A 19796-nucleotide genomic window follows, 5' to 3' on the forward strand; every position below is an offset into this window, starting at 1 on the left:
CTGGTGGCTCAGATGGTAAAGAATCCATCTGCAATTTGGGAGACCTGAGTTTGATCCTTGGGTTGGGAAGATGCCCTGGAGGAAGGCATGGAACCCCACTCCAATATTCTTGCCTGCAGAATCCCCATAGACGGAGGAGCCTAGAGGGCTACAGTCCATGGGGTCACAAAGAGTTGGACACGACTGAGCGACTAAGCACAGTGTCTAAGTATGCCTCTTAATTCATATAGATTTCTGATTATTGGTCTATTTCTTCTAAGAAGGCATGCTATTGATTGGTTTTGAAACTGAGTTTGTCAGGTATGTTATACTCTCTTTGAATTTGAGAGAGTGGATAATGGGTTCATTTCCCATTTATTATTTCTAGGCCAAGGCAAAACTTAGTTTATTGGCTAGGTAAAGCCAACCACATAATTGGACCATGAGGCTGAGGGCTTCTAGATCATGATGCTCTTATCTTCACCCAAACAAATACCCACTGCATATCCTGTTTTAGATGCTTCCGTCACTAAGCGCCAAGTAGATGTGAGAGTAGGAAGGAATAGAGAAGAAAAGAAATCAGTCTCAGCTGTGTGTGAAGAAATATAGAATACTGAAACATTTCAGAGTAAGCCCTGAGAATTTGGGTTCCTTAACATCAGCTCTTTTCTTTAAAAGTATCTAGTCTTATGGACTCTGTGGGAGAGGGAGAGGGTGGGAAGATTTGGGAGAATGGCATTGAAACATGTAAAATATCATGTAAGAAATGAGTTGCCAGTCCAGGTTCGATGCACGATACTGGATGCTTGGGGCTAGTGCACTGGGACGACCCAGAGGGATGGTATGGGGAGGGAGGAGGGAGGAGGGTTCAGGATGGGGAACACATGTATACCTGTGGCAGATTCATTTTGATATTTGGCAAAACTAATACAATTATGTAAAGTTTAAAAATAAAATAAAATTTAAAAAAAAGTATGTGGAAGTTTAAGAAAATCAGATATTTCTACTTGTTACAGATAACTTCTCTAGTGTTCATTAATTCAGTTTTCTGCAAAAACATGACATCTCTTTGAAAAACCATTTGCTAACATCAGTATATCACTTTGGACAATGCATTTTTTAAGGACTTTGTGCTATATCGCCTCAGTTATGTCTTACTCTTTGCGACCCCATGAACCGTGTAGCTCACCAGGCTCCTCTGCTCATGGGGATTCTCCGGGCAAGAATACTGGAGAGGATTGCTGTGCCCTCCTCCAGGGGATATTCCAACCCAGAGATCGAACCCGAGTCTCTTATGTAATACTGTAAATGGTATTAATTAAATTTTGATTTCTAAATACTCATGGCTAGTATACTAAAATGCATGCCCTTTAGTCATTTTTATTGCCTTATGGTATTGGCTAAAATTTCCAGGGCAAATTTGAACAGTAATGTTGAAATCTAATATATTTGCAACTTTCTGTTATAGAAAAGGAAACATTTCTGTCTTTAATTATTGATACTGATATTACTATCCATGTGTCTGAGATTCCATCCATGACATTAATAAAGTTGCCTTCTATTCCAAGTTTACTAAGCATTTTTATTATGAATAGGTTTTAAATGATGTCAAACGGTTTTCTTTATGCGCCTATTGTGATGTGTTTTCTTTTCCAGTTTGAATGTTTTTTCTCCTTTTTTAATGTCTCTTTGGCTGTGCTGGGTCTTAATTGTGGCTCGTGGAATCTTTCATCTTCCTTGTGGCATGCCGGATCTTTTAGTCGAGGCATGCAATGTCTTGGTTGCACATGTGGGATCGAATTCCTTGACCAGGGATGGAACCCGGGCCCTTTGTGTTGAGAGTTCAGTGTCTTAGTCACTGGCCCACCAGGGAAGTCCCTCCTGATCTTAAATAGTAAAATATCTTTTCCCGCAGGAACTTGCTTTTCAACATACCTGAGACATGAAATAATTAATCATATATGTGTGCTAATCATATATGTGTGCTACCTATGTGTCCTAATGCTCAAGATCCACTGATTTTACTCACAAGAGTTAAGTCATTCAACCAAATTTCATCATTTTCATGGAAATGCCACTGATAATGTAAAGGCATATCCCCTGGTCACATCTGAGAGTTCTCTTTGGTCGATGTTCTATGTTCTTTGGCATCTGCTTCCCTGTGTAGTGCTGAAATGAATGAACAAATGCAATGCATAATGGAAAGTGAGCATCGCGATATTCATGGTGTGATTCCAACTCCCTTGGGACCTGTTGGTCAGCTCACCAGTTCTCTCACTGATGCAAAGGGGGCTGCCGTTTAGCAGTCTACATTTTGAAACTCTCCTATTGTGGATTTTGTTTTAATGTAAGAGGAATTCCTTTTCTGATACCAGGTATAAGAAATATTTTATTAAAGTAAACTCTGAGAATCTTTTGAAGGCATTTTATAGTTTAAACAAATATTCTGTCTTTTTCAATATTCAGATTATATTTGATCAAAAACAAATGTCTGTTGAAAGATCTCAGTATATAGTTCATGTTTTGTAAAAAAAAATTGGAAATGATAATGAAATAGTAATAACAATTCTAAAAAATTATTGACTTAATATGAACATCCAAACTATAGAGAGCCATATAATCAAGAGAAAAAATCTCAATAACTTATCTTTTTTTTAAAATTTAAGAACATTTTTATTAGTATTGATTTGGTTTGAAAAGTTGAAACTAAACAATTTTTTTTTGGTGGTAAACTTTCCTCTGGATGCCATTCATTTAACTGCATGGACTGAAGATGGAAACTCTGGGTGGAAACTGACAGAAATTTTGTAGAACACCATACTCAGCTTACAGGTTACTGGTCTAGAACAAAAAATACAAAAAATTCCAGGGACTCTGATAAATTATCAAAAATTTACTTTCAAGTTCAGAAAACTATTTTAGCCTCTTCAAGATCATGTGTCCAACCACAAAATAGATGAGAGTCAGGCAATCACTTTTTTATAATTGTCATAGAGTTTTGTGAGCAATAAAATGTTGTGTTACTTTTTGTGATATTGTCATTGTATATGTCAACATTAATTGATTTATTTTTTCAGTGGTAGGAAGTCCCCACCCAAAGAGGATTTTAAAAATTGATTATGAAACATGCAGCTTTTATTAGTAGAAGTTATTTCTTAAATCTTTTAAATAACCATAAAGTGAAAGCGTTATTGTTCAGTTGTGTCCAACTCTTTGCAACCCCATGGACTGTAGCCTGCCAGGCTCTTCTGTCCATGGAAGTCTCTAGGCAAGAATATGGAGGATACTGCCATTCTCTTCTTCAGGGAATCTTCCCAACCCAGGGATCAAACCCAGGTCTCCTGCATTACAGGCAGATTCTTTACTATCTGAGCCACCAGGAAAGTCCCAAATATTCATATTCCCTATTCAAATGTGACCTGTTAACTGATGCCAATCTAATAACTGCTTATTGCTGATCTGCAATGAGATGATATCAAAATTAAGAGTATCTATTCGGAAGCTTTTATATAAAGCATGTTGACATCGTTGCAGTATTCGTGTATGATAATTTTTATATTAATTTAATTATTTACAAAAATATCCCTCTGCAACTGGCAGTATATTAAAAAAAAAAATCAACAAGCTGGTGGTTTTTCACAGAAGTCAGAAGCAGGGCTCTGTGATCTTTGAATACTGCTGTGCAGTACAGATTCTGATCTTCATGGAAAGAATGAATCTCTTTTCTTGTCTTTTCCTTTGTCCCTCTCTAATACCAATAGCTTTGGGACAAGGACATAGGACAAGACTAAAGTTAAAGGAAAAGAAAGAAACTTGTTCTCTTAATTTTACTTAATAATTACATTATTTTCAATTATATCTCATAGTTTAAAAATCATAACTTTTAATCCTCCTAATTATAGTTCTCTCAGGCTCCCCATAGGAAAAGAGCTTAAATTTGTTAGATTACATTTTTTTCCCACAGTGGTCGTTTGATGAATCAGTGTCAAGTAATATTTGAAATTGAAATTCTTTAACTGCTAATTTAATTTTATTAAAATTGTTCCAGGTTTGAGAATATTTATAAAAATATAAAAATTTGTTGTTTATAACAGAAATATCTATGGTTTGATGTTTTCTGACTCTATTGAAAGGAGAACTCTGAATTCAATCTGATGAACTCTTCGGCATGGAGGAAGGCCTTGTTGAATGCCTGTGTAAAACCTATACCACCTACTGGGAAGAAAGAAAAAAAGAGTTCAATAACCATGTTAAAGTCAAGTTCAGTGAAAGAAAATAAGGAAGAAAGATCTCTGATAGCATCTCAGGGGAGGTGCAGAACATTGTGTATATCAAATTATCTACCGATTCTCATTCTGCCTGCTTCCCCCAAACTCCAAATGAGTAAAATCACACCAAAATACATACAGTGTCACATCACATAGGAAACCAAGGGAAATGGAACAAAGACGAAGCTGAAATTTGGAGATTTGTGGGAGGTGAGTTAAGCTGATGGATTGTAAAATGTTACAGCTACTCACTCAACTTACAGTAATCTTGAAACTAATTCAGAGGATAAATGTTTGCTAAAATGATTTCCCATAAGTTACATATAGTTTTCTACATGGTAATTTGTATTATAACTGTAATTGTGTAAATTAAGCCACCTCAAAAACATTTTTGGAAAGTGACGCAGACAATAAACAAGATAAAATTTGCATTGTTAAATTGAAACTGTGCCCAATCCTATATCTCAAAGTATATGTTTAAGTTTTTGTCATTATTTAGTATCAGTGATTTTTTTTTTTTTATCGTGAGTTTGTTCATGAATATCACCACTGAAGTCCTTAGCTCACTGTCTTACAGAGTTACCTGGGACATGTCACAACCATGCATGCATGCTGAGTTGCTTCAGTCCAGCTCTTTGTGACCCTGTGGACTGTAGCCCACCAGGAGTCCTTCGGCTCCTCTGTCCATAGATTCTCCAAGCAAGAATACTGCAGTGGGTTGCCATTCCCTCCTCCAGGGAATCTTCCCAACCCAGGGATAGAATCCACGTCTCTTATGTCTCCTGCTTTGACAGGTAGATTCTTTACTACTTGCTCCACCTGGGGAATCCCATGTCACAACCATCACCATGTAAATGAAAATGTAGTCTCTGGATCAGCTTATCTGGATAATAACACTGAAGAGCTTTTTGGCATGGTGGGGTCCATATTTACTTAGAAATTAATTATTTAATGAACATCTACAAAATATCGGTGGTTAATTCCACTATTCACTTTTGAGGATGTTAAACATTTTGAGGATAACTTAAACAAGTTTTCTAAGAACCAATCTCCTTTGTGAGTAATCTAACAATTATTAGAAGTTCTGATTACCTATAGGTCACAAAAGCAAAATAATAACAGTAAATATAATTAATAGCAATGATAATAATAACTATTATACTTTGAACATTTATTATTATTCAGGCAGTTTTATATGTGTATGTATGATATATATTTTATATATATTTATAGATATAAAAATATATGACCTATGTATGATGCAAATAAAAGCAGTTCCTTGATCATACAATTGTCGTGAAGAATAAATTAGATCCTATGATCAAAGATCTCTTATTCCCATTTTACAGATGAGTAAACTGTGTCATAGAGAGATTGAGTATCTTGTTGAAAATAAGACATGACAAAAAGGCAAAGATAGGAGGGTACATTATTTTGACCAGAGCTGGTCGTAATTTTCTCTATACAACTGGGGAAAGGAGAATAGATTTTCAAAGTGATGCCATGAGAAAAGAAAGGACAGAAAAGAAATAAATAACTAGAAGGAAGGAAGGAGGAAGGAAGAAAGGGAGGGAGGGTAGGAGGGAGAGTGGGAGCAAAGGGAGTTACTAGGAGTACACACTTATTATTTAATGTTGTCTTAAAATCTGTCAGAATTGAGTATGATATTTAAGGAATATCTTACCAGTAGATAATTTACTGTTGTTGTTATACTCCATCATCTTGACACCATACCTTTGTTTGAATCATCAAGATTCTGTTTAAATTTATTTCATTACATGTTTAGTGCAAATCAGCCTTTTAGGTACAGTGACAAATGAAGATTAAGTATGTGCTTTTAAAGCTATTTTGTTAAACATTGTATTTTGCTAATATTTATTCAAAAGAGTAAATGTGTCATTAGCTATGCTTCTAATTAAAAAAAAAAAAAATAGTTCCACACTATCTTTATACAGGTTGAGTTAATTAAAGCTAGATCAGTGATGTCATAGTGAATTATTTACCCAGACGGTTTGTGGATAAAATCAACCTACTATGGTAAACACAGTTTACAACTTTGAAGTGAGTACAAGCATGTTTCTACAACAAATATTTCAACAAACATACTTTCTTATGACAAATGTTCAGATACACTTATGAAGGAAAAGAACACACTTTCAGTACTTAAGCAAAGTATTGTCATTACAAACAAGCTTTTTTCCTTTCAGCTTAGTTGAGATATAGCTGACATCCAGCACTGCTTATGTCCAAGATGTACAGCATATGGTTTGACTTATATACATCATGAAATGATTAGTGTGATACCTTTAGTAAGCATTCATCTCATGTAGATTCAAAATAAAAGAAATTTTAAAAGAACGTAATTTTCCTTGTGATGGAAACTCTTTGGGTTTATTCTCTTAGCAAGGTTCATATACAACTTATGGCAGCGTTGGTTACATTTGTCATGCTATGCACTACCTCTCTAGTACTTATTCATCTTATAACTGCAAGCTTGTACATTTTGACTGCATTTATGCCATTTTCCCTCCCACAACCCCATCTCTGATAACCACACGTCTGATTTCTTTTTTCTATGCATTTGTCTTTTAAACTGTATTTTTAAATTGGAGGATGGTTGCTTTACAATGTTGTGCTGGTTTCTGCCAACAACAACATAAATCAGCCAGAAGTATACATAAGTCCCCTCCTTATTGAGCCTCTCTTCTATCCCCACCCCTCTAGGTTGTCACAGAGCACTGGATTGAGCTCTCTGTGTTACACAGCCACTTCTATTTAGCTATAGATTTTACATATGATAATGTATATATTTCAATATTACTCTCTCAATTTATCCACCCCCTGTTCACTGCAGCAATATTTACAATAGCTTGGATATGGAAACAATCTAGATTTACATTGATAGATGAATGGATAAAAGGTATGTTTCATACACACACACACACACACAAACACACACACACATGCACACACAAACAACAGAATATTACTCAGCCATAAAAAGGAACAAATTCGAGTCAGTTTTATTGAGGTGGATGAACCTAGAGCCTGTTATACAGAGTGAAGTAAGTTAGAAAGAGAAAAACAAATTCTGTATGTTAACACATATTTATGGACTCTAGAAAAATGGTACTGATGTACCTATTTGCAGGACAAGAATAGAGATGCATACATAGAGAACAGACTCATTTGTTTATTTTTTAAAGTATAACTGACCTACAGCATTACACTAGTTCCTGTTACACAACATGGTAATTAAGTATTTTTATATATTTCAAAACGAACACCATGAAAAGTCTAGTTATGCTATATCACTATATGAAGATGTTAGATGGTTATTATTTATTCCTCACATTGTACATTTTATACCCATGACTCATTTGTTTTGCAACTGAAAGTTTATAACTTTTAATCTCCCTCATCTATTTCTTTCATTCTCCTTCCTTGCTCCCCTCTCACAACCACCTGTTTGTTCTCTGTATCAATGACTGTTTCTGTTTTATTTGTTCATTTATTTTGTTTGATTGATATCACATATAAGTGAAATCATATAGCTTTAATCTTCTCAGTCTGATTTATTTCACTTTAGCATAATACCCTCTAGGTCCATCCATAGTGTCACAAATGGCAAGATTTTATTCTTTTTTATGGCTGTGTAATGTTCCATTGTTATATCCATTGTATGCATCACATCTTTTTTATTCATTCATCAACTGATGGGCCTTTAGGTTGCTTCCATATCTTGGTTATTGTAAATAATGCTGCAATGAACATAGGGGTGTATATACTTTTCTAATTAGTCTTTTCATTTTCTTTGAACAAATACTCTGGAATAGAATTGCTGGATTATATATTAGTTCTAGGGCTTCCCAGGTAGCTCAGTGTAAAAGAATCCACCTACCAATTCAGGAGACCCAGGAGATGCCAATTTGATTCCTAGGTTGGGAAGATCCTCTGGAGGAAGAAATGGCAACCCACTCCAGCATTCATGCCCAGCAAATTCCATGGGCAGTGGAGCCTGGTGGGCTACAGTGAACAGGGTTGCAAAGAGTTGAATAGGACTTAACAACTTAGCATGCATACATGTATAGTAATTCTAATTTATTTTTTGTGAATCTCCACAATGTTTTCCATAGAGGTTATACCAATTTATATTCTCAATAATGCATAAAGGTTACCTTTATTCCACATCCTCACCAATACTTATTTGTTGTCTTTTTGATAATAGCCATTCTGACAAGTGTAAGGTGGTATCTCATTGTGGTTTTTAATGTGCATTTCCCTGATGATTAGTGAGCATCTTTACATGTGCCTGTTAGCCATCTGTTGTTAGTCATTTTTGGAAAAATATCTATTCAGATTACTGCTCATTTTTTAAAAATTGAATTGTTTGTTTTTTGATGCTGAGTTGAATGAGTTCTTTGTATATTTCGGATATTAACCTCTCATCAATTTCAGTTTAGTTCAGTCGCTCAGTCATGTCAGACTCTTTGCGACCCCAAGGACCACACCACATCAGGCTTCCCTGTCCATTACCAGCCCCTGGAGCTTGCTCAAACTCATGCTCATCGAGTCGGTGATGCCATCCAACCATCTCATCCTCTGTTGCCCCCTTCTCCTCCTGCCTTCAGTCTTTCCCAGTATCAGGGTCTTTTCCAATGAGTCAGTTCTTCGTATCAGGTGGACAAAGTATTGGAGCTTCAGCTTCAGCATCAGTCCTTCCAAAGAAAATTAAGAACTGATTTCCTTTACTGGTTTGAACTCCTTGCAGTCCAAGGGACTCTCAAGAGTCTTCTCCAACACCACAGTTCAAAAGCATCAGTTCTTTGGCACTCAGCTTTCTTTATAGTCCAACTCTCACACCCATACATGACTACTGGAAAAACCATAGCTTTGACTACATGGACCTTTGTTGGCAAAGTAAGGTCACTTCTTTTTAATATGCTGTCTAGGTTGGTCATAGCTTTTCTTCCAAGGAGCAAGCATCTTTTAAGTTCATGGCTGCAGTCACCATTTGCAGTGATTTTGGAGCCTCCCGAATTAAAATCTCTTACTGTTTCCATTGTTTTCCCATCTATTTGCCATGATGTGATGGGTCCAGATGCCATGATCTTAGTTTTCTAAATGTATCATGGAATATATCATTTGTAAATATCTTTTCCCATTCAGTAAGTGATCTTTCTGTTGTGTTGATGGGTTCATTTCATGATATAATAACACAAAATAAAAGCAGACAACTTAAATAGTATTGTAGCTGATATGAACATATTTGCTTATCTCTCCTCTCCTTTTTTAATGTACCTAATGTGTATCATAGGATTTTTCAACTCAAAGAATTGTGTCAACAAATAACTGTTCTTTAAAAATTATCTATTACCCCTGAGGTCAATTTGTTACTATTTCAGTTACTTTCTAACCAAACTCCTCCTGGTCACCTCTATATTTGCCTTTGTTCATCTAAAGTAATGCAGTCATATTTTCCTGGACTAATTCTGAAACAGTTGATATTTCTTGTCTTTAAATATATCCCATTTTACAGTTTAGTGCTATGTACTTGGTTTTAGCCTATCTATGGATTTAACTTTAAAAAGTAGTTGCTATGGTAGAACACTGACTTAAACCTGGCTGAATGGAGCCTCCATGCAAATGGGTGGGTGAGTGAGTGAGTGAAGTCGCTCAGTCGTGTCTAACTCTTTGTGACCCCATGGGCTGTAGTCCACCAGGCTCCTCCATCCATGGGATTCTCCAGGCAAGAATACTGGAGCGGGTTGCCATTTCCTTCTCCAGGGGATCTTTCCAACCCAGGGATCGAACCCAGGTCTCCTGCATTGCAGGCAGACACTTTAACCTCTGAGCCACCAGGGAAGCCTTTGCTTGTTTTTTTTAAACATAAACAGCAATTCCCTGGACACATTCATCTCACAGATATATTTTGGTGGTTTTTTATAATGTTAAAAAAGAGAATTACTTGTTAACATGTAGAAACTGGCTACTTGCATATGAAATGAGAATATCCATCTTATGCATAAGCAGAGTTGAGCCTACATTCCATTTCCATGTAGCAAATATTGACCAGAAATGGATTGTAGGTACTTCCTTTAAAGGGCAACTTCCACTGAATTCCTTTCCCTGCCTCTCCTCTTTAGCAATCATTCTTTACTCATTTAAGACAGTTGCTTTAGCTCTGTAAGAATTCAGAATCTTTGTGATTCTTTTATAAAAAGTTTGTGATTCTTGTATAAAAAACATGATACATTTTCTGAAAAAAGTTATATTTATATTCACATGGCAATAATGGGAACTTTAGAAAATATTCTGTGAAATAAGGCTATCCTGTGGTAGGTACAACTTCTATGAATCATTTAAGATCTTCCAAAGCATAAGTCACCAAAGAAGAGTAGTATTTAAAGCAGGAAGAAAAAAATAACCCCATATGTCAATTTTATTCTTGGTTTCAATATTATGTTGTTAAGTATAATTTGTGAAAGTGAGACTTTCTTTCTATTATAGGTTTCAGTATACTAGCAGTTCTGCATGTAACACTCAGCAAAATTTATGAAAGTCATACATATGGTAATTCACATTTATTGTCATTTGTTGTTAGGCAGCAGTGAAGATAAAGGCCATAATGAACAGTAATAGTAAAAGTAAAACAGAGAAATGAAACATGATATTAAACTTGCTCAATTACTGTTTTATTTATTGACTGATGTTATTCTTCATTTGCCCATTGTAAATTTTGATCAACTGTATACTTTCAAATGTACAAGTCTATAGACACATAGACCCATGTAACCCACTATATAGCATATCATTATTCTTTAAGAATGACTATATTTTTACAGTGAATTGTACATCAAATCTGCACTTAGGTATTTTCTAATCCTTTTTTTTTAGTTTAAATTTCACATAATATTAAAGTTTATAAACAGTGATATTTAGTACATGCATAACATCGTGTGACCACATCTAATTAGTTCCAAAGTATCTTCATCACTCCAAAGAAAATCCAATATTCATTTATCTAGCAATCTGTCTCCATATCCCTCCTTCCCCCAGCCACTAGCAACCACAATTTGCTTTCTGTCTCTATGCATTTACTTATTTTGTTGTTGTTGTTTAGTCACTAAGTTGTATTTGACTCTCTGTGATTCCCTGGACTGTAGGACTCCAGACTCCACTGTCCATGGGATTTCCCAGGCAAGAATATTGGAGTGGGCTGCCATTTCCTTCTCCAGGGGATCTTCCTGACCCAGGGATCGAACTTTGGGATTGGCTCTTTTCACTGAGCATCACGTATTCAGAGTTCAATCACACTGTAACATGAATTGGCACATCAATACTTTTTATGACTGAAAAATATTCCATCATTTGCACAGATCACATTTTATCCTGGGGCATGATTTTTCCCCAGAGTGTAAATATTTACTATATTGAACTCAACTCTTTCTCTCGGTTTTTTGGTTTTTTTTTTTTTTTTTGAGGTGTGGGGCTTCCTTTCCCTTCCTTTCCTTTCTTTTTTTTTCCTTTTTTCTGTTCCCCACTATTAACACCCTCCATCAGAGTGGTGCACTTATGCAAATATGCACTTCAAAACTGACAAACAGGGATTGTATTTTTACTTAATGCCAAAATTAAAAGCTGTGACGTCAGTATTCAATGTAGTAAAATTGCTTAAAACTAACAATTACTTGGTTACAAGTTGCATTCTTGTCCCAAAAGACTGAAAAACTGGAAATAATGAAATAATAAAACATGTAAAAATAATCTGTGATATTTATGAAACATGAAGTAAGAAGAATTTAATAGTATGGATTCTTAATAAAAACTATTAAGATGTGAGACAGTAAGCACAACTATTCCTCCAAGTAATTCTTTATTTAAGTTAGCTTCTATCAGGAAAAATATTAAATTTTGTTATAATTTTTTCTTTCCTTTACAATATAAGTTTAGTGAAATTTTTCTGTTTAAAAATACCAATTATCATTCCTATGATAATTTTTTTCTTAGTCCACAAATAGGGAGTTTAACATAGTACTCAAGAGAGCAGACACACATGAGTTGTATCTTAACATAGATGTATTCAGTTCAGTTGCTCAGTCATGTCTGACTCTTTGAGACCCCATTGACTGCACCACGCCAGGCCTCCCTATCCATCACCAACTCCCAGAGTTTACTCAAACTCATGTCCATTGAGTCGGTGATGCCATCCAACCGTCTCACCCTCTGTTTTCCCCTTCTCCTCCTGCCTTCAAGCTTTCCCAGTATCAGGGTCTTTTCAAATGAGTCAGTTCTTCACAACAGGTGGCCTAAGTATTGGAGTTTCAGCTTCAACATCAGTCCTTCCAATGAATATTCAGGACTGATTTCCTCTAGGATGGACTGGTTGGATCTCCTTGAAGTCCAAGGGACTCTCAAGAGTCTTCTCCAACACCACAGTTCGTAAGCATCATTTCTTTGGCACTCAGCTTTCTTTATAGTCCAACTCTCACATCCATGTATGACTACTAGAAAAACCATAGCTTTGACTCAATGGACCTTTGTTGGCAAAATAATGTCTCTGCTTTTTAACATGCTGTCTTTGGTTCAGTTCAGTCGCTTAGTCGTGTCCGACTCTTTGCGACCCCATGAATCGCAGCATACCAGGCCTCCCTGTCCATCATCAACTCCCGGAGTTCACTCAAAATCATGTCCATTGAGTCGGTGATGAAATCCAACCATCTCACCCTCCGTCGTCCCCTTTTCCTCCTGCCCCCAAATCCCTCCCAGCATCAGGGTCTTTTCCAATGAGTCAACTCTTCACATGAGGTGGCCAAAGTATTGGAGTTTCAGCTTCAGCATCAGTCCTCCAATGAACACCCAGGACGGATCTCCTTTAGGATGGACTGGTTGGATCTCCTTGCAGTCCAAGGGACTGTCAAAAGTCCTCTTCAACACCACAGTTCAAAAGCATCAATTCTTCAGTGCTCAGCTTTCTTAACAGTCCAGCTCTCATATCCACATATGACCACTTGAAAAACCATAACCTTGACTAGACGGACCTTTGTAATAAAAATATAAATTTTTATTTATAAATAAATATATATATTTATATATATATAAAATATAAATATAATAAAAAATAAAAACGGCAAAGTAATATCTCTGTTTTTCAATATGTTGTCTAGGTTGGTCATAACTTTCCTTCCAAGGAGTAAGCGTCTTTTAATTTCATGGCTGCAGTTGCCATCTGCAGTGATTTTGGAGCCTTGCAAAATAAACTTAGATGTGTACCCTTAAGCTAATTAATTAATTCCCCCTAGCTTCAGATTTGGAGAAGGCAATGGCACCCCACTCCAGTACTCTTGCCTGGAAAATCCCATGGATGGAGGAGCCTGGTAGGCTACAGTCCGTGGGGTCGCTAAAAGTCGGACACGACTGCGCTACTTCACTTTCACTTTTCATTTTCATGCATTGGAGAAGTAAATGGCAACCCACTCCAGTGTTCTTGCCTGGAGAATCCCAGGGACGGGGGAGCCTGGTGGGCTGCCATTTATGGGGTTGCACAGAGTTGGACACAACTGAAGCGACTTAGCAGCAGCAGCAGCAGCTTCAGATTTCTATCTCTTAGTTCAGTGTATACAAAGCACTTGGCCAGAAATCTTTTATATTTACACATGTACACTTTTAACTCTGTCTACATCTAAAACTATACTAGAGAATTCATATGGATGTACGGACATACATACATGCTATTTGTGTAAGCCAGTAAAATTTAAAGACTTATAAAATATTTTTATTTAATATGCTTTTTATGGTTGCTTTTTCTTTCATTGTGTGGATTTACCTTAATTTGTGTGGGTCTCCTGTTGTTGAACATTTAGACCACTTCCAATACTATGCTCAATTCAGCATTCAGAAAACTAAGATCATGGCATCCAGTCCCATCACTTCATGGCAAATGGATAGGGAAACAGTGGAAACAGTGAGAGACTTTAATTTGAGGGGCTCCAAAATCACTGGAGATGTTGAATGCAGCCATGAAATTAAAAGATGCTTACTCCTTGGAAGAATAGATATGACCAACCTAGACAGCATATTAAAAAGCAGAGACATTACTTTGCCAGCAACGGTCTGTTCAGTCAAAGCTATGGTTTTTCCAGTAGTGATGTATGGATGTGACAGTTGGACTATAAAGAAAGCTGAGTGCTGAAGAATTGATGCTTTTGAATTGTAGTGCTGGGAGAGGACTCTTGACAGTCCCTTGGACTGCAAGGAGATCCAACCAGTCCATCCTAGAGGAAATCAGTCCTGAATATTCATTGGATGGACTGATGTTGAAGCTGAAACTCCAATACTTTGGCCACCTGTTGTGAAGAACTGACTCATTGGAAAAGACCCTGATGCTGGGGAAGATTGAAGGCAGAAGAAGGGGATGACAAAGGATGAGATGCTTGGATGGCATCACCAACTCAATGGATGTGAGTTTGAATAAGCTTCACAAGTTGGTGTTAGACATGGAAGCCTGGCATGCTGCCGTCCATGGAGTCACAAAGAGCCCGACATGACTGAGTGACTGAACTGACTAATACTTTGCTCCTAGAAATGAAATTATGATGAACTCTCTTTTAAGTATATTTCTGTGCAATTTGGATTAAAAAGAGGGCATTTAATTTTATAAATTTAATAGTTACCACATTCACTGAGACTGCAGGATATAATATTTATTTAATATTGTTTTGTTAGTTGCTAAGCCATGTCTGACTCTGCAACCCTGTGGACTGTAGCCCTTCAGGCTTCTGTGTCCATGGGATTTTACAGGCAAGAATACTGTAATGGATTAGTATTTCCTTCTCTAGGGTATCTTCCCTGACCCAGGGATCAAATCCACATCTCCTGCATTGGCAGGTGGATTCATTACTGCTGAGCCACCAGGGGACCCCTATATTAAATATATACGTATTGTATTTTCACTTTTTCATAAAGTAGACCTTGAAGTGTTAGAAAAATAGAGTTCTCATATATATATATATATACATATATATATATATAGTGATCTAAGAAGTATCCTGTGTTTAACAAAATATATTATTCTCCTACCTTTTGGTTAATTGATTTTTTGAAATATAGGCAACATTTTGCGCACTGTGATTAGGCTTCTAAAATACTTAATTATTTTATTCTGATTGGAGTTAAGGTAATTTTATGTTATGTGCAGGACTACAACAACTCATTCATCCTCAAGAAATTCAATCACTGTTGCTCTTCTTGTGAGAATCCATTTTATAAGCTATCTCCATGACATTAATGTACTGTTAAAATTTCTAGAGTAGCTGTATTTCAAAATATTGAAAGGAATATTATTTTCCACAGAGAGAACAATTTTTGTGGAGAGCAACTGACATGGCATTTTTATATTTTAGCATTATATCATGCATTAGAAAAATATGGAAATCCCTGCATAATTTTAAATAGGGCATGTCAAACTTATCAGTTATTTGAGAACAAGAAACTAACCAAGCATGGGGGAAAATATCAGAAATTGAATCTCAAGTTGGAGAGAATTATAAAGGCTCCAGAAATGTTGACAGTTCAAGAGAAAAATAAAATGATTAATTGTATAATCCAAAGAAACCTTTTAATACAAACATTTGTTAGCCAAAATACAAATTTACTGTCATTTATTGTTAATAGTAATGACAAAGACAGAGGTCTTCAATAACATGGAGAGTGACAAAAGAAACATGTATTCTAACATTTTATGTTTATGGGATTTTGAAATAAATGAGTCTACAGTTATGGAGCTGTAGTCCATAACTACATGTCTGAGTATAAACATCGTAATTGTTTTTTTTTTTTTTTAACTTCATCAACATTGACAGATAACTTCAGTGGCAATTATAAAGAAAGATAAATACCTCTAACTTGATGAGATTTTATTTAAAGGAGCTAAAAGTAAGTACTGCTCAATAATAATAGCTAACACTTATGTAGCATTTATTGTGCACTAAATAGAGTTCTAAGCACAGTGACTAAATAATTGAATTAATGAATTCACATCATTAACCCTATGAAGTAGGTACGATAACTCAAAACAACCCTATGAGGTAGATACTATAATGGTACCAATAGTCTTTCCCTGTTTAGCCAATAGGGAATCTGAGGAAGAGAAAAGGTAAAATATCAGGCAGCAGGGTTGTATAGTACTATAGTATATCACATGGTCTCTTCCAACAAGTCACTTTATTGAGACACAAGAAACTGGAGATACTAAATTCAGACAATATTATTAAGTTTTCCTCTAGTAAAAGAAACTGAGGTCAAATAAGCTTATGAAATACAACATTCTCAACTCTTGGTTGAAAATTCCCATTTTGCACGTTTATCTTAAAAAAAAAAAAAAAGTCTGCCCTCTGTGGATGAAGGTTAGATGGTTGTGTAAACTTCCTTATGGGAGGGACTAGTGCTGGGGAAAATTGAGTCTTGTTCTGGTGGGCAGGACTATGCTCAGTCAAACTTGAATCTAATTGTCTGCTAATGGGTGAAGCTGCCCTCCTTCCCTGTTAGTTCTTTAGCCCGAGGCAACCCTCCCTGGAGTCTACAGCCTCTATGGTAGGACTAACAGTGACCTCCAAGAGGGCTAAGGCCAAGAAGCCTGCTGCTGCCTGTGCTTCTGTCCCTGCGGTGAGCCACTGCTGACCCACCCCTCCACAGGAGACCCTCCAACACTAGCAGCTAGGTCTGGTTCAGTCTCACTGTTCCTTCCCCCTGGGTCCTGGTGTGCACAGGTTTTTGTTTGTGTCCTCTAAGAGTGGCATCTCTGTTTTCCCCAGTCCTGTGGAAGTCCTGCAATCAAATCCTGCTGACCTTAAAAGTCAGATTTCCTAGGGATTCCCAGGCCATTTGCCAAATCTCTAGGCTGGGAAACCTGATTTAGGGCTCAGAACCTTCACAGTGGGAGAAATTCTTTGGCATTATTGATCTCCAGTTTGTAGGTTGCCCATCTGGTGGGTATGGGATTTGATTTTATCATGATTGTGCCCCTCGTGCCATCTGTTGTGGCTTCTCCATTATCTTTGGATGAGAGGTATCTTTTGTGGTTGTTGTATTCCAACGCACTCCTGTCAATGGTTGTTCAACACCTAGCTGCAATTTTAGTGCTCTGGCAGGAGGAGATGAGCACACATACTTCTAATCTGCCAGCACAAACCTCTTAGTCTCATCCACCAGAGGGCAGACAGACAAGCAAGAACTACAATCCTATAGCTGCCAGAAAGAAAACTACATCACAGAAAGTGAACCAAAATGAAAAGACAGTGGGTTATCTCCCAGATAAAGGAACAAGATAAAACCCCAGAAAAACAACTAAATGAAATGAAACTAGGCAACTTTTCAGGAAAAAAAAAAGTAATAATCATAATCAAAATAATGATAGTGAAGGTGATCCAGGATCTCGGAAAAAGAATGGAGAAAATACAAGGAATATTTACCAAAGAACTAGAAAAACTAAAGAGCAATCAAACAGAGATGAACAATACACTAGAAGGAATCAGTAGCAGAATAACTGAGGCAAAAGAACAGATTAGTGACTTGAAAGGCAGAATGGTGGAAATCACTGCCACAAAACAGAGTATAGAAAAAAGAGTGAAACACAAACAAAAAAATGAAGACAGCCTAACAGACTTCTGCATTAAGTGCACACTCACATTATATGGGGTCCCAGAAGGAGAAGAAAGAGAGAAAGAATCCAAGAAAATATTTGAAGAAATAATAGCTGAAAACTTTGTTAACACGGTAAAGGAAATAGTTAACTAAGTCCAGGAAGTTCAGAGAGCCCCAGCCAGGATAAAGCCATGGAGGAACACACTGAAACACATAGTAATCAAACTGATAAAAATTAAAGACAAAGATAAAATATGATCAAGGGAAAAATGACAAATAACATACATGGGAATTCTCTTAAGGTTGCTGATTGATTTCTCAACAGAAACTGTACAAGCTAGAAAGGAATATAACAAAATATTTAAAGCGATAAAAGGGAAGAACCTACAGCCAAGAATACTCTACCCAGCAAGACTCTTGTTCAGATTTAATGGAGAAATCAAAAGCTTTGCACCTAACCAAAAGTTAAGAGAATTCAGCACCACCAAATCAGCCTTATAGCAAATGCTAAAGGAACTTCTCTAGACAGGAAATACAGGGAAAGGAAAAGACCTGGAGGGGGTGGGGAACAATTAAGAATACAGTAATAAGATCATACATGTTGATAATTACCTTAAATGTAAATGGACTAAATACACCAATCAAAAGACAGACTGGCTGGGTAGATGAAAACCTGTGCATGTATGCACTTCTACTTACCACATTACTCTACTTAACTGCCCAAATTGTATGCAATTATTTTTTATGTTCTATGCTGTGCTTAGTCTCTCAGTCATGTCTGACTCTTTGTAAGTCCATGAACTATATAGCACACCAGGCTCCTCTGTCTATGGGATTCTCTAGGCAAGAATACTGGAGTGAATTGCCATGCCCTCCTCCAGGGGATTTTCCCAAACCAGGAATCGAACCCAGGTCTCGCACATTACAAGCAGATGCTTTACCACCTGAGCCACCAGGGAAGTCCATGAATACTGGAGTGGGTGGCTTATCCCTTTTCTAGAGGATCTTCCACATTGCAGGTAAATTCTTTACCAGCTGAGCTACCAGAGATGCCCAGTTATTTTTTTACTTTTAGGTCAATCATGTTTCCATTATGGCTTGTGATTGTAATTATCTTTTATTTTTTGTCTGACTGTTGATTGTGAAAACTGATAAACATCTTTTACTATTGTGATTATGTAACTATTATTTGTTTTAATACCATTGTATCATGAGTGGTCAACAGAAAATAATAGAATTCTGTATCACTAAAACTAACATTTAATAAAAAAAAAAAAAAACACCTTGTAATCACTTTTTAAAACCCAGATGCACATTAGAATTGTCTTGGAATTTTTTAAAAAATGTAAATGCCCTGGTATTGTATTTTTTCTCCAAATCCTCAGATATGTTTATAATGAGCACCCATGTTTAAAAACAACTGGACTGTATGATGGTCTTTTATTTTTATCTAATTTGTTTCACCGATTCTATTTCATATTCAGTACTCCCATTTCGTTAAGTTTAGGTTTTTCAGTTTCTGTCTATTTTTTGTTATTGTTGTTCTTTCTCAAGCCTTTATCAAGTGTTCAGTTCAGTTCAGTTGCTCAGTCATGTCCGACTCTTTGCGACCCCATGAATAGCAGCAAGCCAGGCCTCCCTGTCCATCACCAACTCCCGGAGTTCACCCAAACTCATGTGCATCAAGTCAGTGATGCCATCCAGCCATCTCATCCTCTGGCGTCCCCTTCTCCTCCTACCCCAAATCCCTCCCAGCATCAGAGTCTTTTCCAATGAGTCAACTCTTCACATGAGGTGGCCAAAGTACTGGACTTTCAGCTTTAGCATCATTCCTTCCAAAGAAATCCCAGGGCTGATCTCCTTCAGAATAGACTGGTTGGATCTCCTTGCAGTCCAAGGGACTCTCAA

The 19796-nt window shown here is 36.6% G+C and overlaps 1 long non-coding RNA gene across 19 annotated transcripts in view; it reads left to right on the plus strand.

Moving 5' to 3' along the window:
• LOC147369852 (uncharacterized) overlaps nt 1-19796 on the plus strand; it is a 1128106-nt gene that overhangs the window by 65984 nt on the left and 1042326 nt on the right. Inside the window, exon 3 of one of the 19 annotated variants that reach the window (XR_015167983.1) lies at nt 4074-5600. The exons of 17 other annotated variants lie outside the window; for them this stretch is intronic. This is a non-coding gene — a long non-coding RNA (uncharacterized LOC147369852). Of the gene's footprint in view, nt 1-4073; nt 5601-19796 lie in introns of those variants that run through there. One more of the 19 variants, XR_015167977.1, reaches the window with a different exon arrangement.

The sequence above is a fragment of the Bos grunniens genome, chromosome 7 (genome assembly GCF_055505025.1).
Source record: "Bos grunniens cultivar Pamir isolate PY7600 chromosome 7, Bosgru_T2T1.0, whole genome shotgun sequence".
NCBI classification, from domain to species: Eukaryota; Metazoa; Chordata; class Mammalia; order Artiodactyla; family Bovidae; genus Bos; species Bos grunniens.